We start from the raw sequence: 25,123 nt of genomic DNA on the forward strand, positions 1-25,123 counted from the left end.
GGCAACACGCAAAGTAGGATTCCATAAAAATGAAATTTAAAAAAAAAAGATCTATTGATTAAAGCAATACTACTAAATGAGCAGAACTAGTTTAATGCAAAATTGATGGAACAGATATTACCATGGCAATTTCCAAAGTTCATACCATTTGGTCCCTTTGCCATTATTTACAGTTAAGAAACCTACAATGGTATTTCAAAACAAGAGAATGGCCACAAAAATATCCTGAAAATACCTCTTTACGAAGAGCGTAGAGAAAGTGAAAAAAAGACCCCTTAGGAAACAGGCATTATATTCATAAATTAATGTAGCATCTTGATATTAGAGATGAGGTGGAGAGTTGCAAATGACAGAATCTGAAAGCGAGATAATCTTTAACTGTGAAGTTTTTAGCCACAGCTACACGCAGCTTCATTGAGATGGAATTCCAAGTTTTATTTTATTTGATAAATCAGCTTGTTTTGACATGTCAAATACAATAGATAATTTCTAATTTACCACGGGAGTGAAAAAACATTTAATATTTGTACTGCAAAAACAATAGCTACAAGCAGGAATCACTTGTTCACAATCACCAACTGCTAAATAGAAGTCTGTTAGATATTTGATAAGAACTCTGCTAGATATTTGATAAGAGATTCTCACATTTGTATTTGCCAGTCAAAAGCACTTGTTACAGTTTTTCTGTCTTCATTTGTATGTGTAATTTATTCAAGAGACAAGTAGGTGATAAATTATCCATAAACTTAATTTTAGCAGTGGAGCACAGAAGGGTTTTGCAGATTGCCTGCAGGTGATTTGCTGTGGGTAGTTTCCATACATCTAACACGGTACCTCACGCGCTGCTGACACATTTCCTTGATGAAAAGCACCAGCAATGAACAGTCAAAATGCAGGGGCAACACAAACTCAGGAGAGTAACCTGTTTGTACCACCCTGCTTGACATATTTGAGCATAGAAAAGAGCTAAATATAGTGAGACTTCATAACATGGGTACACCACCACACCACTTGCAGATAACTGTCAAACTTCTTTCTTTGAATGCCACCATCAGAGAATAGTTTGGTGTTCTGTCTGTGAGCAGAACTGGTCCATGCTTTGCTGATAACTATTATGAGAATCACGGTATGTGTACTGCACAAAGCAAGAACTAAAGGAGAGCTCCTAGTGATTCCTACCTGAGATCCTGACCCTGCAGACGGAACCACCCCTGGCCCACTGACTTCAGCAGGAGCTCTCCAACCACCCGGCAGCAGCCAGCCGTGCCTCAAGCACACCCTCACTTCCCACCATGCTACCTACAAGCAAGTAGCTCACAATTAGCTGCTGCTCTTGACTCTCTGATCATGAAGATTTTCAACTTGTATCTGTGTAAAGGTAATGCTCCTGTGGAGTTACTCTAATGCCAGCCTTCTGTAATTCCTGAATAGTTCAGAAAAGCCTAGACCCTATGATGACTTCTATTGTAGCTGGTGATTTGCATCATCCAACCAGTTTTTTCACTCAGAATTAAAACAAGACTCTATGTATTGTGAAATCAAAGAAAAAAAGGATAAGTTCGCTTTAAGAACCAGGGTAATTCAAACCGGTTGCTTCCTTGTCACCTAGAAATGTGATATTCAAAGCTACGTACATTGAAATACTTAAATATAAAAATACACACACTTTTTTTAATAAATCCAGTTGTTCCCATACTCAGAATCACATGGATTCCCACTGACTACAGAAACTACATTCTGAACTTTGATTTATAGACTCTTTCCTACCAGGGTGAATGATACTCATTTTATGAACATATATATCCATTTCAAATGGTGCACTTCAGATCATTAACTTCATAAATAATTTCTCTGCCTATAGCACTGATAGGTATAATTGAATAGCTCTAATACATTAGCCTTATAAAGCCAGGACCTTTCATTATGATATATATGAAGGACCGGTAGAGTAAGAGAAATGGGCCAGCTCCACAGCTGGTAAAAACTTCAATTTACTGAGAAGAAACATTCCTTCTCAAAGTTAGACGTTTGGCTGCCGGAGCTTAGACTTCGTTCACTGACTTCAATTTACCTAGACAAAGGAAATAGATCACAATTAAAAATGTAATTTAATCAAACATTTTAAATAAATTCTCCATTTATCTTTTAATGACTTCGTGCTTCTATTCTTACCTGACACCCAGTGGAGCATGAGTTGCACACTGCGAAGGAGGCCTGGCACTTAACTGACTGCGAGTTAGGCACACACAGCACTTCCACGAATGAAGGGTACACGTGCACGACCAGGCTGCCTGGGAACCTGCGTCATGAACGGCCGCTTTCAGGGCGCTGGGACATCTTCCAGGAACTAGGGCTGAAGCCCTTGGTTTTACTTTTAGAGATTGCTGCATTCACTGGGTGGCAACTGAAGAAAAATAACACCCAGAAAACCTTGTGCTTGGAAACATACTGTTCCTAGAAGGCTGAGACATTTGTTAATTGTGAGGAACTCCTTCACTCATAAAAGCAAATGGCTTCATGTCATTTCAGCAAGTGTATACCTGCGAACTACGGCATGAATTAGACTTAATTTATCTGCACTACTGCCTGCATGCTTTATGAAAAGTATATGTGTGTATATAAACAGGGTAGAAATTAACTTCTGCCTAAGGCTACCACCACATGTCAATTAAGCTGCCAGACATTCAGGGGTTGGTATTCTGTCTCTGCCTGGGGGAAGCTTTGCATTCAATTTATTGTTGAATAAGACAACCAGTTTGGCAGGGAAAACAGATTAAGAAATTACACACTATTTTTTAAAAGTGTGAACATAACTTACAGAAAACCAAATTTAAGGAAGCTTTCTTACTATTTTATAACTATTTTTTCAGTGTATAAAGCTGGACGGGGAAAAAAGCAGTAGCTGTCTGTAAGCAGGATCTAATATGAGCAATATAAGTTAAAAACACACCCTTGTTTTTGTTTTATTATTTTGCTATTTTATTAACATATAAATATCAGCGGGAGAAGCTGCTGCCATACTCAGCCAGAGGATGTAAACCACAGTTGTGTTCTACAGAAGATACTAATTCACTGACTGTTAGAAATGCTTTGTTCTTTCCATAAAACAAACACATAAATTATCTCTGAATCTGTCTTTGCAAGGAAATACTGCTTAGTTCTGTCTTAACACTGCCATGCTCTTAGAGATGCTGAAATTGCTAGGTGCCAACTGGTATCCCAATACAATCCAATCAGCCATTCAAGTCCAATTTAATTCAGTACACTAAAATTCACAGGATGCTACTGTAATTAGAAAGGGTAACATGTTCAGGCTCACCCCACATAATGCCTCTCCTGCTTACATCCATACAGTCAAGAGACTGGAATAGGGTCTTCCCCATATCCTGCAACTCTCAGTAGCAACATAAGGTTTCCTTGCCAGGTTCTCCGTAAGCTGAAGCTCTTGATCAGATGGGGAGCTCTTATTTCACCTGGCCTATTCGTGGCATTGATTCTGCTGAGAAAAGACCTCGTTTGTTTACTCACATCATTATATAGATGAGTAAACTCTGCCTCTAGGGTGTTGTCCTGCTTTCTGCTGGGACAGACTTTATTTTCTTCATAGTGTCTCCTGTGATGGTATGCTTTGGCTTTAGAAGGAAAACAATGTTGAGAATACAGCGATTGTTTTAGTTGTTGCTGAGCAGTTCTGCACAAGGCCAAGGAAGCTTCAGCTTCTCATACTGCCCTACCAGTGAGGGCTGAGGAGCACAAGGAGATGGGAGGGGACAGAACCGGGGCAGCTGACTCAAACTGGCCAAAGGGATTTTCCATGACATCATGTAAGAAAACAAAAAAATCAAGGAGAGTTGGCCAGGGGGCAACACTGCTTGGGGACCAATGGGCAGGCTTGGGCATCAGTGGGCAGGTGGCGATCAATTCCTTTTGTGTCATTTGTTATGTATATATACACGCACACATGCGTGTGTACATATATATATATTATCCATTACTAATATTTCTCACTTCCTTTTCTGTCTTAGTTTTTATCTCATTCTTTTTCCTGATTCTTTTCCCCATTTCACTGGGAGGGGGGAGTGAGCAAATGGCCACGTGGTGCTGAGCTGCTGCTGGGCCAAACCGCACCAGGGGTAAACAGAACCATGGAAGCAAGATCTCCATGTGCAGACAAATGTATGCAGAAGGTCTACACTCACCAGGGTGTTTTCACTCAGCTACTCTTTTCCAGAATCCATAAAGGTTACCAGCATGCTCAGCACTGATACTCACTGTTTGGTACCATGGTTCTTTCACTTTCAACCGAATGATTTGCAAAAAGTTACCAGATTACCAGCACAGAACATTAGAAATGAAAAGGCCCAAGAGAGTGCTAACAAACAGGAAAATCCTCACAGATGGAGCATGTACTCTCTCATTTTCTCCCCAGGAGTATTCTTCACCATTTAGATTCTTCCCACATTTAGTTGTGCAGCAAAAATATCTTTTGCTCTTTTTCCTCAAGCCATCATTTAGTAAAGCATGGAAAAAGGATTGAAGCCAAAGAAAAAAAAACTACTAAAAAAAGTTCTCAAGGACTACTCTATTTTCCCTCAGACTATTTTGCCTGCCATGGCTTTTCTAACTGTTTATCTCTTTTTACAGAGGATTCAATGTCTCAGGAATGCTAAGGGCCCTACACCTCAGCCGGAGGTTTCCCCTGCTCCCATGCCAATGTTCCCCCTATTATTCCCACGGCCCCCTCCCCTTGTTGCTTTTTCTTCGTACTAGAGGAAAACAGGGCTTAATTAATTACAAGGTAGCTAATAGCCATGTAAGTAGCTGATAAGCATGACCTGGCGTGAAGCACGCATGAAGCTCAGCAGCCCAGGGTCACCTCCAGCTGAAGGAGGATCCCAGAGCACTCAGGGAGCTGCAGCACTGGTGAGACTCATCCGGGAGCCCCAGCCCTCCCACAGCTGGCCAGTGGGAGTTTTCCATTTATTCTCCCTCCCCTTTCCTTTTTTTTTTCACTATTTATACTCTTAGAGTAGATGTGTGTCATCAGCTGTGGCCCATAAGAGGAACACTTGCAGCATGTAAGCATGGCTAACCATCCTTCCTGCAATGCCCAGCTCATGCAAAAAAAACTCCTGACACCATTTTCTTATTCTGCAAAATAAGAATGTAACAGGAAACTACGATATGTTTGCAAATTTGCTGGATAAATATTGCTTTAAGACAAAGGAGCAAATAGCAGTGCAGAACAAAACAGTCAAGTTCAAAAAAACTATCAAGGCAACCGTGCTTGTTACCAATAATTCTATTTTTTGTTGGTTTTTTTTTTCCTTAAAATGCAAAATATCCATTCTGATAGCAACTTCTTTTTTTTTGTAATGAGGAACAAGTACACTATTTACCATGGTAGCATTGCTCAAATCTCATTTATTGAACGGACATCATTAGAGCTTAGAAAGGTTATTAGAGCCTCATCTGAACTACGAAAATGTCAAGTCAAGTGGGAATGGTGAATGGTAATATGAAACTTATCCCAGTTACCTTATGTTAATGAGAAGAAACAATGCCGAGTTTTCAACAAAAACAAAACAGAGAGAACAGCAACAGGAGATGTATTTGTGACCAGAGCCAACAATATATGCAGTATTATACATTCCCAACCTCATTAAAATATGTCCATCTTCCCATTTGGTGGTCACTGCTTTTACTTCCCATCCATCAAGTCAGCTTTATCACGCTAGAGGCTGCTGGTTTCAACATTAATAAAAAATAGCTGCATGTATAAGCAAATAAAAACCAGCAATAAGCCCCTGAAAACAGTGATTTATAATTTCTCTTCTTTCACTAGAAAAATTTACATCATTTCTTTTTTCATAAGCTTTTCTTTTCCCTGGGAGATGCCTCTTAATTTACTTGATGAAGTCAGAGAAGTATGACAAGAGTTGATAAAAAGCAAATATACATTAATTCTGCAAATTTAAAATATTGGTCACGTTCAAAATTCTTAGTTTTTCCTTGCTGCACACCTTTACTGCTTTAGAGCAAAGACATCACCTTAATATGACCATCAGGTAGATGTGTGTCTATGAAGATGGCCCTTTTACATCAATTTTGTATGGCAACAAAAAGTAATGGGATATTGGTGGGAAGGTTCAGCCTCTGCTCCCACCAACATCTGCCTCTGACATCGTGGGCCAATGAAAAAAATAGGAGGCATTATTTTCAGTAGCCCTCATAAATTAGCCAGGAAAACTAAACTCAAGAATGAGTGTTACACATACAGTACATATTGCCAAAACATTTCAAAAAAATCCTAATGAAGAAAAAAAAAAAATAGTACCTCACCTCAATCGCTTGCATATATTGCAAGCTATGTGCATTGAGGTTAAGGTTCACAACGTTTTTTTTCAAGACCAGTATAGTACTTAGTATTTGGTGTGATCTTTTTTCTTCTTTTTCTTCCAAAATTCTCTTCTACAAAAGATCTTTAGAACCTATTTCAGTAGAAAGCTTATAATACTCAGACAATCAGAGAAGAAGTATAAAGAGTGACTTCAGAGAAAACTGAGCAACAAAGAGGAAAAAGGACCTTCAATGATCCATATACAACATCTGCTTGTTTTGCTTAGACCTGTTTGGTATAAATGCAAAACGCTGATATTAATTTGTTTTTTGTGTGTGTGTAAAAAGAGCTAAGCTTAGGGAAGGAGCCTATCCGTAGTGCTGCCAGTGGTCATCCAGATAAAGCAAACACTTACGAAGTAGACAAGACTTGGAAGACTTGACTGTTGCCCAGAAGAAATCAAGCATTACTAAAAAATAATAATTAAAAGCTCATACTGTAGACCTTTTTATAAAATGCCTATTAAGAAATATTATCTTGATCTATAATTACATCTGGGCCATATAAAATAAGCAATTAATTTTTATCAATAGAGATTAATACAATTTATGTATTTAAGATCCAGGGAACTGATGTATGTGTTTGTAATCTTTGCTCATTTCATTTTGCGAGGCTGCCTATTACAAGCTTATTAAAGCCTCATTATATTATTAAGTCCAAATGTCAATCTTGGTTCCAGTTCAGGCTCTTCTCTCTGCGTTTAGTAATTACCAACAGAAGTAATTTCCAATAGCAATGAATTTGACACTTGCTGACCACTACAATGCTTACAAGAGTGTTTGGATACTTCATTTCCTTAGCCAAAAGGATACACTTAGAGTAATTGGCAGTATTGGAAATGTGGAGAAAGGAAGATCTTCTAATCATCTGTCTATATGTACAACTGACATATACGCATATATTTTACATGGGAATCTGTCTCAGACGAGCTATCCAGTTTATGGAACCATCAGTCTCACCCATGAGCATAAAAAGCCACAAATCCTAGTACGCTGTCATGTTTATTAGAAGTGGAGAGCTACACTCCAGCCCAGACCTGCAACTTTCATGCCATGTAGAAGGCAGCAGCAATTATCTGCTTTCTAACACAAGTTAAGCTTGTCATATTTCATATTATTTTTCATATCCAAGAAAAATAATCTCAGTGGCTACAACCAGAAAACAATTAAGATTAGTTCATTTCTCCAATAAGTGGTATTTTGTTGCTGTCTTAGAAGTTATTAAGTCATTAAATTGTAACTTAAAAACACAAGCAAAAAAATAAAACTAGACTTTCAGAAATTCAGAAATCTTGGATATAATGGCTTCATAGATATTAATTCTGCAGTGAGAAGGACTATTTAAGAGATCTCAAAGTAAATGATTAGATATATCACTAGAAGCCTAAAAAACATTTAGTAATCAAGCCCAGAAGTTATAAAACAGGAAGACCCAATCTACCACAAAAAGCTTCCATGATTTTCTCTAATGTGTTGTTAGTACATTTCAAATTTCGATATTTGAGTTTAGAAAGCATCAGATTTTTCAAAGATTATTCTCCCACTGGCTATATATGATACGCATCTGAGAATTAAAGTAAATGCATCTACCAGTCTATCAAAATATTCTTTACAGTCAAACATATGCTAAGTGTTTGCTGTGTCACGCTGGAGCGAATTTCTCCAGAAGCTGGGCCTTTCCACCAACCCTCTCCTCTGACCCATTTCAAGGTTTTTTGTTTGTTTGTTTAATTTCCATCTCTTGCAGAAGTTTACCAAATTCACAAGGAATACATGTAAGGTCTAAAAGAACAATTCAGGAATATTTCATTTTAAATGCAAATCAGAAAAATATTGTTTCAATTTTCAATTTAGAAAACGAAATACCATACTGATAAAGACTGCTTACAATTTGGGGGAAAAAGGACATTTTACAGATTTTATGGGCAAAAGGAAAGGGCCAGCTTTCCACAGTTTTGCTGTGCTATGATCTAAACCAAGGAGGCTGCAGCACGCTGCTGCCCAAGCTGCCTGCCAGCTCCTGGGAACTGCTTCTCTCCAGATACCAGCTCCAGCAAAAAGCATCCTCCCTCTGTGACAAACCTGCACCCCTCAGGGGATGGAGAGCCAGCTTCATGACAAGTAGATAGCTTGAGTAATTCTGAATATTGCAAATATATCATGAGGTTTTTTATAAGCAAGTTCGGGGCTTTTCAAAAAATGGAAGAAAAAAAGTGTCATGAACAAACCACCCCAAAATGTCAACACAAGAGAAAGGGAAACTAAAAATAATAACAATAATAAAAAAGTATGCTATGTTGACTAATTTTGAAGCATATAATATCCGAAGTTAGAAGCTGTTCCAACCAAAGCCTGTGCCATCGTTCTCTTTTCCTGATTTACATATCTATTTATTGACTTATTTGCATTTCAAAATGCTATTTTAAGGAATCAATCCTGTAATGTTTGGGGGCATCTGTTTCTTTTTGAAAAACTGCTTGGAGATGATGCAAAGGTACAATTCTTGAACAACAACTCAACAGCCTTTTTCTGAATATCATCATCATTTCCCACACCACCTCCTCTGGTAGCAAATGGACTCTGCTTTAAGTATACTTTGTTTTCCTTACTTTTAAATAATTTAATTTTCTTCTGAGGCTGACAACTGGAATTAGAGATGCAGACACAGATTTTTCAGGTTTTCCTGCTAGTTTTGTTGCTTTTTTTTTTCCCCTAAAGTACATAGCAATATCTTCTCTAGTACTGTCAGTACAGACAAAAGGCACAAGCTTGCAAAACCACAGGAAGGCTGTGGCATGGAGATGAGTGTAATTTCCCTGCAGCAGCAGGACAGGGGCTCTGAGACAGAGCACGAGTTTTGACAGTTATTAACAGACAGCTTTGGACACCTCACCCACCACAGCTAAGACTTCCTCCAACTGGATTACTCAAAACTCGTACTTAGTCATTTGAGGCTTTCATGCTCCTAAATTCCTAAGCCTGTCCTGGATAGGTTTCTTAAAAAAGATCTGTTCAAGTTGATCCAGTCCATTATTTTTAGGCAGCTACGTTTGGAGACTGGTGGAGGACAACAGAATGGAAAATTCCTTTCCTTCTGCAGCTCGGCAGGTGCACTTGCATCATGAAGGAGCTTCTGAATAAAGAAAATTGTACATATTACTCCGGTCTTCAAAATAGCTTACGAACTTTTCAGTCTATTGTGATCACAGTTCGCTGTAATAGAAGGGAGCCTATGCCCTTAAATCTTAACTCTGTGAACTCTTTCCTTTAAAGTACCCAACATGAGAACTTTTTCAGGAACAGGAAAGTCTGAACTCTAATGAGATCCTCTCTGACAATTGTAGAATAAAACCTTCTATTATATGTACTACAGAGATTGGAAACACATTTGCTACACCTCTCATTTTTCTTTATGATCCACTCAGTCCCTTAACTAGAGTACCATGTCCCTGACTTGAATTTATATCACACTTTTCAAGATGCAATAAGCAGCAGAACCTAATCGCTTATGGAAAGACAACTTCATGGAGAGACAGGCTGCTGTGAACTAGACTAAATGAAGGTATTAATGCCCCAAGTAATAAATATATAAACATGGACAATGTAACGTTTCTTCATACTCCCGCTTCTTTGAAAATCAAGCAATTGATTGACTGAGCAGCAAACAAATAAAAAATATATCATTCTGGAGTATGTGGTATTACGAAGATCTTCTGCAGTGTAGCAAATGACTGAAGAGGGCTAAACTTATTCCAGGAGGTAAGCTCTAAGCATCTGCCCTTGTGTATACAAGGGAGAAAGGAATGCACTACAGTATAACACAAATCTTGGTACCTTGGCTCTATATATTCCCTGCTATACTTGGCAAAAAAATGTAAATATAAGGTAGAGGGAAGAAAACATGGGGCCCAAACTCAGAAGCCAACCTAAGGAGATCAGTGCAATCGGGTTCAGGGCTGATGGTTTCCTAAAACTCTGCTGAATCTTAAAACGGAAGTAAAATTTCTGTTCCTAAATGAATGACATCAGCTGTTGCTATTTCAGAACCATTAAACAGGCTCTGTTGATTTTACAGTTTGGAAACTGTGGCTTGCATTACGTTCAAGAGGTAAACGGTATGAAGACACTAAAGGAGAGTTCTAGCTATGAAGGCTTGCCTTCACATATGTTGTAAATTCTGGCCACAAATTAAGACTAAACTTTGAAAGCAACTTAATGACAGCAATAAATATATATATATATATATATATGAGAACAGCAACAACATTGCTCCTGAAACCTGCATCTCAAACACGACACAAGGTGCTCCTCAATCTTTCTGAAACCATACCATGGACCTATGTATAGATTGAGGTTCCTGGCAAAGCAGCATGGAGTCACATGAAAACTCAGTTCTTGCTGAAAGAAGAACACAGGTAATGGGACTGGAACATTATCAAACTTTTCCTCTTATTTATAATGTCATCGCTACCTGAACTGCAGATGAAGTGATCCTTACTGACAGAGGTGAACTGAAGACTTACAGTATCTTAGAGAACTGCCACAGGCTTTTGAGTGCAAGCAGCACATCAGCTCCTGCTGAGAAACTGCATCATGCAATACCCACAGTATTGTGGCACTGTGTACTATGTATTTCAGTACACCTCACTGAAGGACACTGAACAAACGTACACAGTCTTACAGCTCAGAGCATTCCTGTGGTTAGCGGACATCGCTGCTATTACTGCCATCCTACAGTCCTGACAAGGAGAAACTGTATGTTCAGTTTTGCATGATAGGCAGGATTTCCAGAATGGTATTCAGTGTATGCAGGTTTTTTATTTGGTTGTCTGGTTCTTTTTTAGCATTATTTGTCCAATGAAGCTCAATTCACAATTTCATCAAAAGTGATCAATGCATAGTGTAACAGATTGAAAGATTCTCTCAAAATCTTCCTCAAAAAAATCCAACTATTTTTTTTTCAATAAATGTTCTACCTACCTTCTACTTTTGCTTTTTGTAGCGAAAGCCATTTGATGAAAAAAAAAAAATCATGTGTCATACAATATCTTCTAAAACAAAATTTTAATGACTGCATTAAAAGTGTATTAAATAATGGCTACAGGCCAACAGGAAAAGGGCTTGCATGGCAGTTTAATTGACAGAGCATCTCAAGAGTCCTTGAAAATTATTTAAAAGTTTATTGCAGTCCTGGAGGTCAAGAATGAAAGGCTTCAAACAGCAAAACTGTTGAGGTCTTTCTCTGACCCAGATTCTGCATCTTTGATGTTCCTATTAATTCAAAAATTTAGCTTAACACACAGACACCTTCAAAAACTATCCTCTTTTGAAAATCTGCAATCATTCATATATCACAGAGCTCAATAGCATTTGAATCTCTGGGTGGAACATAAATCTGCGATTAAGCATAATTCCCTTAAACCAAATAACCTACTAGATGCCACAACCTATGGGAGAAGACACTTTAAATGTCACTAGTTTAATATTCAAGCTGTAAAGAAATGAAATATGTTGAAAACATATACAAAGTGACACAAGCTTATATATTTATGAAATACCTTACAATGCATTTAAGTCATTCCTTTCTCAGGAACATTGTCACTAATAAATACTGCATGATAATGACTACTAAATAAGTAGTTTATGCTGTACTTCATTAACCAAGTTTGCACAAAGTAAATCACTTTTAAGAAGGGAAGAAAGTATGCTTCATACTTTGGACGTGTTGGGATACGGTTTATAAAACAGACACATTCTAGCATATTTGTTTGTGGAGAAAATGGGAAAACATCTTCATACTCAATGGCAAACCTAACTCTTCATTCTGCCAGAGGACAGAGAATACGTTATGACTCTATCACATACAGAAAATTATCAGCATGGCAGGCTGACAAAAAAGAGGTTAACTGACAGATACAATAGCTTCACCTTAACCTAGATGTCAGGGAACATGTCATTCTTTATATACAAAGCTGGAACAGAACAGTTAAGTGAGTCACAAAAAGCTGAACAGGCAGGTATTTAAAATATTTCATGTGTAAGAATGATTGAGTGGCTCACCTTATCTTGGAAAAATTAAAGCCTGTTTTGTTTTTATTTCAGAGCTTATCGCTGTTAAATATATTCTCTACACAGTTGGAGAGAAACTGATCAATTTGACTCTGAGTTTTGAGCATTAAGTCAACAGAACTATTCCAAATTTAAAATATAAATAAATATCTGAACTAAGAATTTGGCCTAACTGATCTCACTGTCCTGTATGAGTATTAGCACGGCATGTTGGCTGTTGCTCATTGCTGGCGAAAAGACATATCTAGTGCTACTGACTTTGCTGAAGAATAGCATTTTGCAGCTGAGAATTTGCTCTATCAAAAAGTGTTATTGTGTTCTTTGCATTTGTTGCATTTTCCATGGAAATAAATAGGAGGCGTTACTTTCAGAGTGACCTATATAAAATGAAAATTCCTAGCACAGGATTTCAAAATGACATTCTGAATATAAAAAATAATAGCTAAAGGAATACAAAAAAAATATTGCTATATCTTCCAAAAAAGTTAACATGAATTAGTAACAAAAACGTATAGCCCAGTGTTTGGTTTTCACTCTGGATCTTATAAGATCCATCCTATATAAGGTAAATACTTAAAAGCTATTCTACAATTTGACAACTGTTATAGGTTCTATTAACTTCAAGCATTTTTTCAGGCTGTTTAAGCCAAAGGGCTTTCAAAACAAAAATGGTTCATTTATGTCAACACACAGAAACTCTGGTTCTAATTCTTCTTTTCCGCGCACAGATATTCTTACAAGGTCTTACGAACTTTCAAAGCAACCTCCTATTGCATTCATAGAATATTTTTGTATCTATGTTAAAGGAACAACAAACTCAAACCCCAGCAATCATTACGTAGAAGAACCAAGGCATGTCATTTCAGAGGATCATGTTATTGATCACAGGACCTACTGATACACACAGAGCGTCCGTACTGATTGTCTTAATTAAACTAGTTTTTAGTATTTCCAGCAAAAGCAGCGTTTAAGACATTTTAGAAGAATTTACTTTGAAAAAAATAGGTCTCTTGCTTATAGGAGTGAACAGAATGTGAATGGGCTTTCTTTCCTTCGAACAGATTTATAAATGTGTTCTCCTCAGTGGAGGTGAATAATTTACAGCTCTCCACCCCTAACTTGGTAATGAAAATGAATCCAATTTGAACTTTCAGCTCTGTGACATAGGAGAATATATAAAGCAGAATTAGAATGTAATATAAAAGCAGGCTGGATTAAACTATTAATCATTTTATGATCAGAGTTTAAAAAAAAAACATTAAGAAAATTGGTCATTCAAATGAATCATTACATCTCAACAAATGTTAGCTTTTATATTCTTCGTTTAAGAGGAATCCCTGCTTTACCAGAAGTATTTGTACAGAGTAACCTTTTTTAATAAAACACGAGACTACAGTTACCCCCAGACCTCATATTTCCCCACAGACTTAAATCATTAAGATAATTTCTTAATCCTGTAAGAAAACACTCAACCATTTCTACAAAAAAACCAAAAAAACAACAAAGCAAACCCTTACAATTTTCTTCCAATTCTTCCCTGTTTTTTTTACTTGTATATCTTTATTACAATTGGATTAAAGCTTTATAGAAGTGTAATGACACAATAACAGCAAGTTTATCACAGTTAATACTCAGGTAGCAAGATGATTTGATACGCAGGTAAAAATGACATATGGAGATGGTGAAATTCATTGCAGTCTTGCACTACAATTCTTATCCCAACTGAATCTGAATTCATGACAAGAGGTAAGGTCAGTGTACCAAACTAGACAAAAAGAAACTGCTGAACAGACAATTGAGTATTCAGTTTCAAGCATCCATCCTTCACAAGCAAGCTGCAATTAAGATAAGATTTGCTTTCATGCATCAAATCATTTAGTTTGATCAATGCAGCTATGCACACTTTCCCCTACTGTTTGAAACATATTTCAGAATGTTCACCATAAAAATATATGAAGCACCATCACAAAATGGAGTAGTTTTGTTCTGTCTCCGTGCTGGTCTGAATGAAGGACAGGCGATGGACTGAGCAGCAGTACACACAGAATTCATGACTCCCAGCTTTATTACCCGACTCAATGACAGCCACTTGCAGTCTTGGGCAAATCTCTTCCTGTCTCTCTGTTCCCTCTCCTGACTATAATGCAAGTGTTTGTAATAATGGCAGCAAAGTGATACTAAGGGAAGAAAAGTTAGTTATTAAATTTGATGCTATGTAACTACCTTAAAACAGGAGTTACTATCCACAATGAGCATTTCTCATTTGTGCAAATGCCAGTACTCAGCAGACCTAGGAACTCATTTAGTGCACCGCTGCGTTTCTAGCCCTACTGAGAAACCAATGAATTTGCACTACAGCTATCCACTGAGCTTTCCTGTGCCACTGCCATGGAAGAAAAACCCAAAGCCTAAGTGCAAATATAGTTTTTTTTTAAATCCAAAGCAGCAAAAAATTACACTAGCTAGTATAAGCAAACCTAGACATTAACTTCTTCAAACACATGAATATACCGAACATTCATAAAATCCTGTTTATTAGAAAAGAACTCCAGAGACCATCTAGTCCAACCTGCTGTTCAAAGGAGGTCCACAAGCAGCAGGATGCTCGAGACATCATCCAGCCAAGCTCCAAGTGTTGCCAAGGACAGACAGTACGAAGTACCTCTCCGGGCAACCTGTTCCAGTACTTGACCATGCTCACGGTAAAACTTTGGGTTTTTTTTGGTGTCACATTCAAATTTCTCATGTTCCAGTTTGCATCCACTGCCTTTTATTTTACAGTTGTAAAACTGTATCCACTGAGAAGAAGTCTGTTCCCCACACTCTCCCAGTTGGGTAGATGTGAACACAAATAAGGTCTCTTATTAAGCAAGAACAAATCCAGTTCCCACAGCTTCACTTCTAACATCGTGTGCTCCAGAAATGCACCAAACGGAGCCATTGTGTGCACACCTGCCTTGGCTATAGATAGCATCTCAGTTACATTAATAGTGATCAGATCTTTGAGATTTCTCCAGACTTTCCTTTGTTTTTTGCATTGAACAGAGAGATTGTCTGAAGTTAGAACATCAGTTGAATGATGTGTCACTTTGTCATTGAGTCACGTTAATTCCTACAATGCCTGCTAACAAAAAGGCTTACATATCTTTAAAAGGGACAGCTCTTGCTCCCACATCTCTGATACTAATTTTCTCTTTCGTGTGTCAGCTGTATCACAGCCATGTGTCAGGTAATTCACTGGTTGATGTACTCCCTCATATCTACTTGTTATAATAGGAACTCAATGTGTTACAAAAATATATGATCTTTATAAAGAAAAAAAAAGAAAAAAGGTTGAAATTAGCAGAATATGAAAGAGTAGGAACAGTTCCTGTGCTGTACCACCTAATAATAGGGCAGAAAACAAGCCTTTAATCCATTATTTGTTCTGTAACAGAGGAATATGGCTTAACAGACAGCTATAAGGTAGAGATAGATTAATATCAAGGCAACATGTCTGTTGCATTGCTGTCCACACACACAACTTTGCACATGACTAAACTCTTCTTCATTTCTCTCTTGAAAAACAACATTACCAGGACTGAAATCCAGCCTCTTCCCCTTCCTTCTTGTGCCATGGGAGTAGTAGCAGCAAACACATCTTCTTAATGCATAAGAGGCCAGAAAAGGAGAATAACAAGATTCCCAGTAGGGTTCACATGATAGAAATCTAATAACCACATAAATGATTCAGGGGGCTGAATTCAAACCACCACGTAGGAATTGGAAATCTGTGATGCCTAGCAAGCTGCAAGAGAGAACTGTGCCCTCTTTGTATGACGGGAACAGACATCAAGTACATTTATGAAATGATCATCAGTAGTAAAGAACAACCTTTTGGGGGTTACAAAACCAAGAACTTTAAGAATACAACTAGCTAATAATGTGCATTGTTTAAATTAAGACCTTTTTCTTTGCTATATGAATAGCTACTACTTTCTTTAAAGACTTTTTCTTCAGTTTCTACACCAAAAAATGATGTATCTCACTGCTGCTTAAGTCAGGTAGAACAAGAGATAGTAATCAGACAAAGATCTAGCACTCAGATTTTTAAGAGGCTAAAAATGTTCAGGGATACCAGATATTTTTACACAGACCCATTCTCTCTTGTATATTACCACTGAGATAGCAGGAGAGAGAATGAACATTTAGGTCATTAGAGCAACATTTTCTACTCACCTAACTGTCTTTGGAGCCTAAGTTTCATTGATTTTCCACGGGACTTATCTCCCTCAGTCACTCCAGGGCTTTTGAAGACGTCATCATTAAGCAGTAATCTAATCTTTTTTTCATCAATTGCTGCCAGCCCTCACTAGTAGAAGTCAAAACCACCCCAATTGGAAGCTTAAAATAAATACTTGAAACTAAACCATACAATAGACTTCTGATTTGCTATAAACAATATTGACAGAATACCACAAAAAACCACCTCAGAAAGCCAATGGGTGTTGCTCAGTGAACAGAAACAGATTACAATAGTTAGCAACGTGAGTCCCCATTACTCATCCAGACTGTGAACAACACACAAAGCTCCATTTTGCCATACATTTTTCTTTTTAATAAACTATCTTTCAGCATTGAGGTGGTTCAGGACAATTAAACTGGCATCACAGATAAACTAACTTGGCACAAAATTTTAGTCATGAGATCTGATCTGTTGCGATCCATTAGAGTCTAATGAACTGTGTGTAGCATGACAGAAAAAATCCCCTTCCTATGTTGCTGAAAATACCAGTAGCGTATCACATCACAGCACTTCACACATGCACAGTTAACTGAATAAAATGTGCATTTCTCTCTCTCTCTTTTTTTTTTTTTTTAAATGTTTTAGGGAAAATTTGCAACAGTCAAATTCTTTCGTAAGTATCCTCAGACATTACAGGGTAATTTTTTACAGAATTTGAAAAAAATCGGTGGACAAATATGACTGAGAAATATCTCCTAAATACAATCAGATACAGAAATAAGGGCAAATTCCACAATTTTTCGGTACTCTTACTCCTCAACCAATTTTCATCTCCACAAATGGCAGAACAACTTCCTGCTTGTGTTGGCTGGTAACGATTCTCCCTTGGGTTATTATGCACTCACTTAACACGGCTGAGCCCAGACGTGCCTTGGCTGCACCTCCTCTCTCATTACTGTCCCTCTCGGGATGTGGGAGGCATTCAGCATGCATTGGCAACATGCTGACCAGAAATTCTGAAGGGTTTTTCTTTTTTTCCTGAAGGAGTTTTCAGCCCAGTCCACAGTCATGCATTTTGTGAACGCATTATCATTATTACTTAAGCTAGATTTGAATGAGCATATCTATTTACTTCAGTGATTATTCTTTGAGTATCATGTTTAAGGTCAACCTATCACCAAAAAGGAAGGATGACTGCAAAGCATAAATGTTGCAATTTCTCAGAGACCCCCAGGTGCAAGATAGGCTTATATCCCTTACATTTCTGCAACCTACTGGTTTCTTGTAGGTCAGTATAAGGGGATAAGGTGGTAATTATCCTGCATCCTCCTCACCCACATGATAATGATTTCTTGCCTTTACCTCTTTCCTACTATTGTCAGCATCTCTGGTGACAGACAAAAGCTACTTCCTGGTGAGTACTTAATATTATTCCTACCTATCTTACAAAACCATAATAACATTAATATTATGAGGAACATTGCAAGGAGTATCTTCAAGCGGTTTATGATGTCTCTGTCTGGCCACATTTCAGCTATGAAATGAATTTAACTGGAGAGAGTGTCCATTTGACACTTACACTGAAGCTTTTACCCCGAGTCTGTCTCAGAAAATCATGTGTGTAGAATTACCTCACAAATTTGTTTTTACAAGAAAGCTGTTTGATATTTATTTCAAGCTGGTGAGACTCAAAACCAATAGCTAGTTGCTAGTTGATTTTTGGTGTTTCATTTTAGCTACGCTAGCTCCTGTTTATTAAACTTAAGATATGTATTTTTTATTTTTAAACAGCACTTTGTAGTTTTCTCATTGCTAGCAATTAATTTGTTCAGTGAAGGAAAAAAGAATACTTTCATGTACTGCTATGTTTTTTAATTCTCTGCTGATGTGTGATTAAGTATTCTCTTTCACACAGAACAGAGACTTGTTTCTCTGTTACTTTCTCTTCTTTTGTTTTCAGAAGTACAGATGAATCCATTTTATCTTAACTTGATGTTTCTAGTAGAAATTAAACTGATGATTTATTTTAAAGTTTTTTTTAAGTGTCATTTTTTTCAAAGTTACAGATAAGCTGAGAATTACATATTTTATGTAGAAATACATAAAAAAAAAATTCTGTGATGAAGACTGCAAAATGAAAGTTACCGAAGTAAGCAGAGACATACAGTAGACATAAAGGCTTCTGCCTGAAGACCAAAACCACTTCAAATTCCCCATGGGCCTCCCAAGTCAGGTCACCTTACTTTTTTTTTTTTATTTTTTTTTGTTATTTACTCTCAACCTTTTTCAGAAGTCAAAACTATCTCCCAGAAAAAAGGAAACACACAGTTACCTGACAATGTTTAACAGAAGATCAAGAAGAAACAGTTGGACCTAATTTAAATTAGCAGAGATGAAACAGAGCTCTCATGCTGATCCCACATTTTATGATACAAGCATTTTTTATAAAATTGAAGTTACACTACTTGAAAATGATATATGCCAATTTGAGAAACACAGAACAGAAATCAAGAATGACAGAACTTAGATGTCAGGTCATAGTCTGGTATTGCAAAAAAAAGGTGTATACATATATTAACAAACATAGACTTTCTGGGAGCAACAGAAGAGCCGTCTTACATGAGGGTGCATATGGGCCACAAAAAGTTAGCTCAAGAACATCTAATATACATTGTACATCTACAGCTGACAAATCTTCCAATAGGAGAGGGCAAGTGCAATGGCAGTAATAGAAAGTATTAAGATAATTGCTTTAGAAAAATTGGGAATCCATGTATTCCATACAGAAGGCAAAAGCTAGTGATGGTTAAGTGTAAGGGAATACCAGAGACTTCATAACTTGACAAGTGAAGGTAACAGAGGCAGAAAAGACACTGCAATTTAGAATTCTTGCCACAAATTGATACACAACTCTGTATTCTCCAAGTGTCTACATGTTAATAATCTGGTGATTGCTTTATAAGAAGTCTAAGAATGGTGATTATGGTTTCTGAGATTTTTCTCTTTTCATTCAACAGGAGTTTCCTCAAGCTATTAGTTTGCCTGGAAACTCCTAGGCAGCCTCCAGCATTAAACAGCAGTCACTCTATGATTTTTTTTTTTTTCTTTTCTATATATTATCTCTCTACTCAGGACCATTCCTATAATATGACTGATTCCTATAAGACCTTAATGATGTAGTCCTTTGTGAAAGTGAAAATTAAACATAAGCGACTCCGACGAAACGAGTTTGATTAAATGCAACATAAAATGACTTTTTAAAAGCAAGTATGCATCCCTGGATTTTGTAAGCATCAACATAACTTACTTTATAATGCAAAATGCTGTAAAATGCTTATGTAGGTAGACAAATAAGGGATTACCTTTTCAATATTTTCTGATTCATTTGCTCCAGCTGTACAAAGAAAATAAGCTTTATATAAAGCAAAATCTGGCAACCTACACATCAAGGCCTTCTGCACACACCTTCTGCACACATCTGCATACCTTCAATTACAATAGATGGTCTCATTTTAAGAAAAATACTAAACACCCTACAATTCCTATTTCATTCAATCATTACAACAATAATTCAGCTGAGTTGCAATTGGAAGCCTGACTATATTATTCTTCCACCTTAACAAGCTTTACAAATGGAAATCTATTATGCCTAAACAGCCTGTATAAAAAATTCTGAGGATATCAGAAAGCATTGCTTCCTTTAAATGTGAACTCAAAGGCTATAGAAAACACGTAATGGCACTTGACAAAGTGATGCATTCTCTTTCCATTCCTCGGCCACTGGCTCTATAGTAAAGGCGAATCCCCACAGAAGAGGTCTGTAGGATGGCTCTGTATACCCTGAATGCCATGATGCCCCTTCTTTGTTGGGCATCCCAGGACAGATGGCTCTGCACACAGCCTCTTTCATACAGTGTATGGCAATGCCAAAATATCAGTTGCTATGCAACTACAGGATCCCCACCAGAAGAAGATGATGCATAATCTTGAAAAAGCTCATTGTTGCAGGCAAAGAATCTGAGAAGATATTGCAAATCCAGGCTTTCCCATAATTCATCACTAAAATAGTCTGCACTGACTAAAGTGGAGCACTAATAACAGAAACATCCCAAACTGAGTGGAATCCAAATGCAGTGCATGTGCCAGCAGGCTGGCGGGGGTAAGGAGGCGGCAGAGGAACCCAACAAGTCCTGGTCAGGAGGCCCCCACATGCTAACAACAACTGATTCAATTTTCAGAGGAGCACTGGCCAGTGAGATGCCTTGAGCATGAACAGACCCTGCAGCATCCTCCCAGGTGGCACAAGCAGCAGCCCCCAACCCGTGGAGAGGTAACAAACTGGCACTGCTGCGGCTGCCAGCACTTCAGCTGCTGGGTCGTCACAGGAAAGGGGACCACAACCTCGATGTTGCAAAGCACTGATTAAAAGAACTTCTCTTATGCTGACTGGGAAAAATTAGACCTTTTCCAAAATCTCTTGCTGACCTTGAGCATACAGACTGAAGGCAACTATTACACAACAAATAATGAATCGATCTACTACAGCACTCTTTAACAAGATGACATCCTACATATTCAAACTCTGAATTCCTACTTTCTGGGTTTGAGTTCTGCACAGATAAAAGAGAACATTAAAAAGGGAGCAGAAAGCAGAGGCTCAAGTATCTGAACCATGAAGAAGAGAATCATTTAAATTGTTTCAATCTTTTGCTTCTGGCACCATGCCGTCTAGTCTCATAGAGCTGTAATTGAAACCATGTGGTGTGTGTAGTGGGTTCATTACTGGCTCTGACTGAGGCGCCTCATGAGCTAACCGTGTACTGATTTTTTGCATCCTTAGGGTCAAGAAATCCTCACCTATGTATTTATTAGCACATATGGGTTCTTATTCCTTCTAGGAAATTAAAACTATCTAATATTTAAGAGCCACAAATTAATTCCTGATCCAACTCCCATGTGATACTGAATGGCATGTCTAAGCATCCATGAAATAAATCATCTAAGAAGATACACTCATGGACTTAAAATATAACAATGGCTTAAATAATTGATTCATAATATTTTGCTACATGGTAAATACTGAGTTTACTTCAAGTCCTTATTTGCCAAGTAGTAGCTTTCTTCTGCTAAAGGAGAATGGATCCATTTGAGGATGAATTATTTGCTGAGAAATAATTAATAAATGATTTTAATATTAAGTGTAATTTTAATTGGGTCTGTAAGAGATACCATATAACTATCTCCTCTAATTTGCCCTGAAATGAAAACCATATATTTTATACAACACACAAGATCGAAGTTTGATAATGATACTTTTGTAGAATTTAACACAACTGTATCTACTTCATTAGACTTGACTCATTAGTTTAGAACTGTTATAGAATTAATCTTTCATTTAGGAAATGCGAGTGAAAAGTCTGTTACTCTTCAAAACACTCCTTGTCCTCTGAAGTAAGGCACTGCCAAGTAAGCTGAAACAACAGAATAATACAAAGACGCTCGTCTGCAGTGCAAGCAAGCTGTGGATATTGATCTGGGTACAGACAGTTTCAGAACCCGTACGGTACTTTCAGACTCAAATCTTGCATTTTTTCAGGAGTATAAACAATACATGTATCAATTGTGTGAAATATTTTTACTACAACTCGTAAATATTAGACATTTATACTTACTTTACTATTATATTAAACATTTTGCTATCTACAGTAAGATTTTTTTTTTTTTACATTAACTACTAAAAACAAGAGGATTAAGGGAAAACACATGGTCGAAGCTGTGGCCTTATTTCCTTCCTGTGACATTTTTTGTAGTTTCGCACCAAATACAGGCTTATGTTATCACAGAAATAAACTAAATCTATGGTGAATTCAAGAATAAAAGACAAAAGGTAATGGAGCCCTCTTTTGTAGTTTTACAAAAATACCATGAAATGTTCTTGGGGAAAGCTATGGATAGAAAGAAGAATTCACAGATTGCTTCTATTCCAACTTGAGGTGAAGATTTCGCCTTCCTCCTTTTGAATGGCATTAGCCATTTTGTCAGCCTATAAAACCATATGCACTTAACGTGTATATTTCAAGCTCCAATAATTCATGGCTGCCCTGGGAATTCATGGAGGGGAGGAAGCCAAGCACTTCACCTTAGGAGGCAATATTATTAACATGAGGTATTTCAGCCTGTGTTTATTTGCAGGTTTGAATTTGGGCTGTCCTGTTTATTTAGATACGAATGGAAGCAACTGTAATTCTTTTAAAAAACCCAAATTGTTCTTTCACACCATACAGGAGTTGATCGTATTCACGTCTGTACATGTCCAACCAAACTTCTTTGACAAAGCGTCTGATCCAAGCCTGTTTGTTCTGCTATTTTTAGGTGCAAGTATTCTCATAACAAGTAAAGACAGGAATATTTCTAAACCAAGATGGAAGCATTTAAAATGTACCCATTCTATTTACACTAAATAAAAGCTAAGCTATAGCATACGATTAGTGTAACATTTAAAAAGATTCTGTGCAAACAGTCAGCAACTTGTAGATTTCCTCAGCATGATCCATTTCCTTCTGTAGCTTAGCAACATTAAGACTATAACAAACAAAAACTTAATTGTGCCAATGCAAATTTCCATATGTGATGCTCATCCAAGTGCACTGGAACCATTTACATTTTAACCTGCAACACACCCTACATCACATGCATACAATAAGACATTATTACAATGCAGCTCAGGGAAGCATAGTGCTGTTGTGTTGCATGTAAGTAGCAATTTCACTGTATCAGTAATGTTGACTGTCAGTGGGAGCCAGTGCAGCTGAAGCAGATGTTTCATGTTGATAAGCAGAGACGGGGAAAGAAATTTCTACGCCACTTTTTCTTTGTACCATATTTTCTCTGCCACACTTGGCAATAACTGACCTAGTACATTTGCTGCGTGAAGCAAAGTAGAAGTGTAGACCTTCTCATCTCTCTCCATAAATCCAAATTAGCGTTAGTCAAGCTAAATCACAAACTTTCTCTCTTTTCAAAGCTCTTCTCACTCCTCTAACTGGGAGCTCCCTCTTACTATGAGATAGAGGTATTTTACTTTCCCAGGGATTTCAGAGCAAAAGACTCAGCCTATGTCAAAAAATAGGAATATGTTGATAAACACATACAAAGGGAACTACAACCTAATGCATGCACTGACTTATTGCTAAGAAATCTGAATTACAAAATGTGAATTTCAGTCAATTTTAGAAAATAGTAATTATTTCCTGCCATGTTTACCTTACTTGATAAAAACAATATGGCACAAATAGTCAAAACTAAAAACTAGCATTGCAAGCCAAAACAAAATTAAAGCCCTATTCTGAACCTAGGCAAAACAAGTAGGCTGTTGGTACAAGAGCTACCTTAGATTCACAGCATAGTTTATATCAGATGGGACCTGCAGAGGTCACCTGGCCCAACCTCAGTTCAAAACAAAGACCTGGCTGCTCAGGGCCATGTCCAGTCAAGTTCTCAGCATCTCTCAGGTCAGAGACTCCATATCCTCTCCAGGCTCTTGATCCAGCATCTGACCACATTACTAAATGGAATTTTTCTTGTATCAATTGAAATTCCTTATGTTTCAAGTTGCTGCCCCACATCTTACAGCTATGCACCCGGAAGGGCAGGCTGACCCATCTTCTCTGCACCCACCCAGCAGCTGCAGACAGACACACCTCAGCAACACAGGAAGGGTTCTACTGCAGCCCCATGTACTTGTTGAGCACTTTGTCATTTGAGAGCACAAAGGGACAGAAACAGGGTAATTGCTTATCCAGTTGAAGAAATACTACAGGCTACGCTCAAACAGTCGCAGCTGACACACCTGCTTGCAAAGACTCTCCTGGAAAGCAGTAACTTTCCTTCTGCCCGTACAGTACAGTATGCCTCCAGGTAACAACATGGGTTACTGCTGTCCTGGAGAGAGATGTACAACACAGTCACACTGCCCCCACATTGCTGTGACCATCACTTAGATACAACACTGAACAACCTCCTCGTTGCGTGCGCCAAACACCAGTCTGAAGGACAAACCCTGTCTTGTCTGAAGGACAAGAAAGAACCAGGCTTGCCGTACGTTGTAAACTGAGTTGTGTGGAGCTTCAGGAAGTATACATCAGCCCAAATTTCAAGGAGAGGCAATCTCTTCCCTTAAAAACTAGTTCATAAATAAGGTAAGAGTTTACAAACAGAGAATTATGTTGCAATGCATTCTAAGATGTGAACACACCAATCTCAATACAGCTGGAGCTGTACGGATGTAAGTCTAACAACAAGATAAATTATACCTTCCATAGTGGTTGAAATATTTGAAGAAGAAAAAAATAAGAATCTATAAAATGCACTCTGGAATTTATTGTCCTTTAAAAGCTCTGTAATATTAGTTGCAATCACATCCCTACTAAT

The 25,123-nt window shown here is 37.6% G+C and overlaps 1 protein-coding gene and 1 long non-coding RNA gene across 14 annotated transcripts in view; both read right to left on the minus strand.

Annotated features, from left to right (window-relative positions):
• The window catches only part of TENM2 (teneurin transmembrane protein 2), a 616,658-nt gene that overhangs the window by 376,829 nt on the left and 214,706 nt on the right, over positions 1-25,123 (minus strand). The gene's annotated exons all lie outside the window — the stretch shown is intronic.
• LOC110405249 lies at positions 415-23,474 on the minus strand. The gene is made up of 2 exons (XR_002442768.1): positions 2,173-23,474; positions 415-2,071 (listed from the first exon to the last, which is right to left on the minus strand). It is a non-coding gene; the product is annotated as an uncharacterized LOC110405249 (long non-coding RNA).

The sequence above is a fragment of the Numida meleagris genome, chromosome 12 (assembly GCF_002078875.1).
Source record: "Numida meleagris isolate 19003 breed g44 Domestic line chromosome 12, NumMel1.0, whole genome shotgun sequence".
NCBI lineage: Eukaryota > Metazoa > Chordata > Aves > Galliformes > Numididae > Numida > Numida meleagris.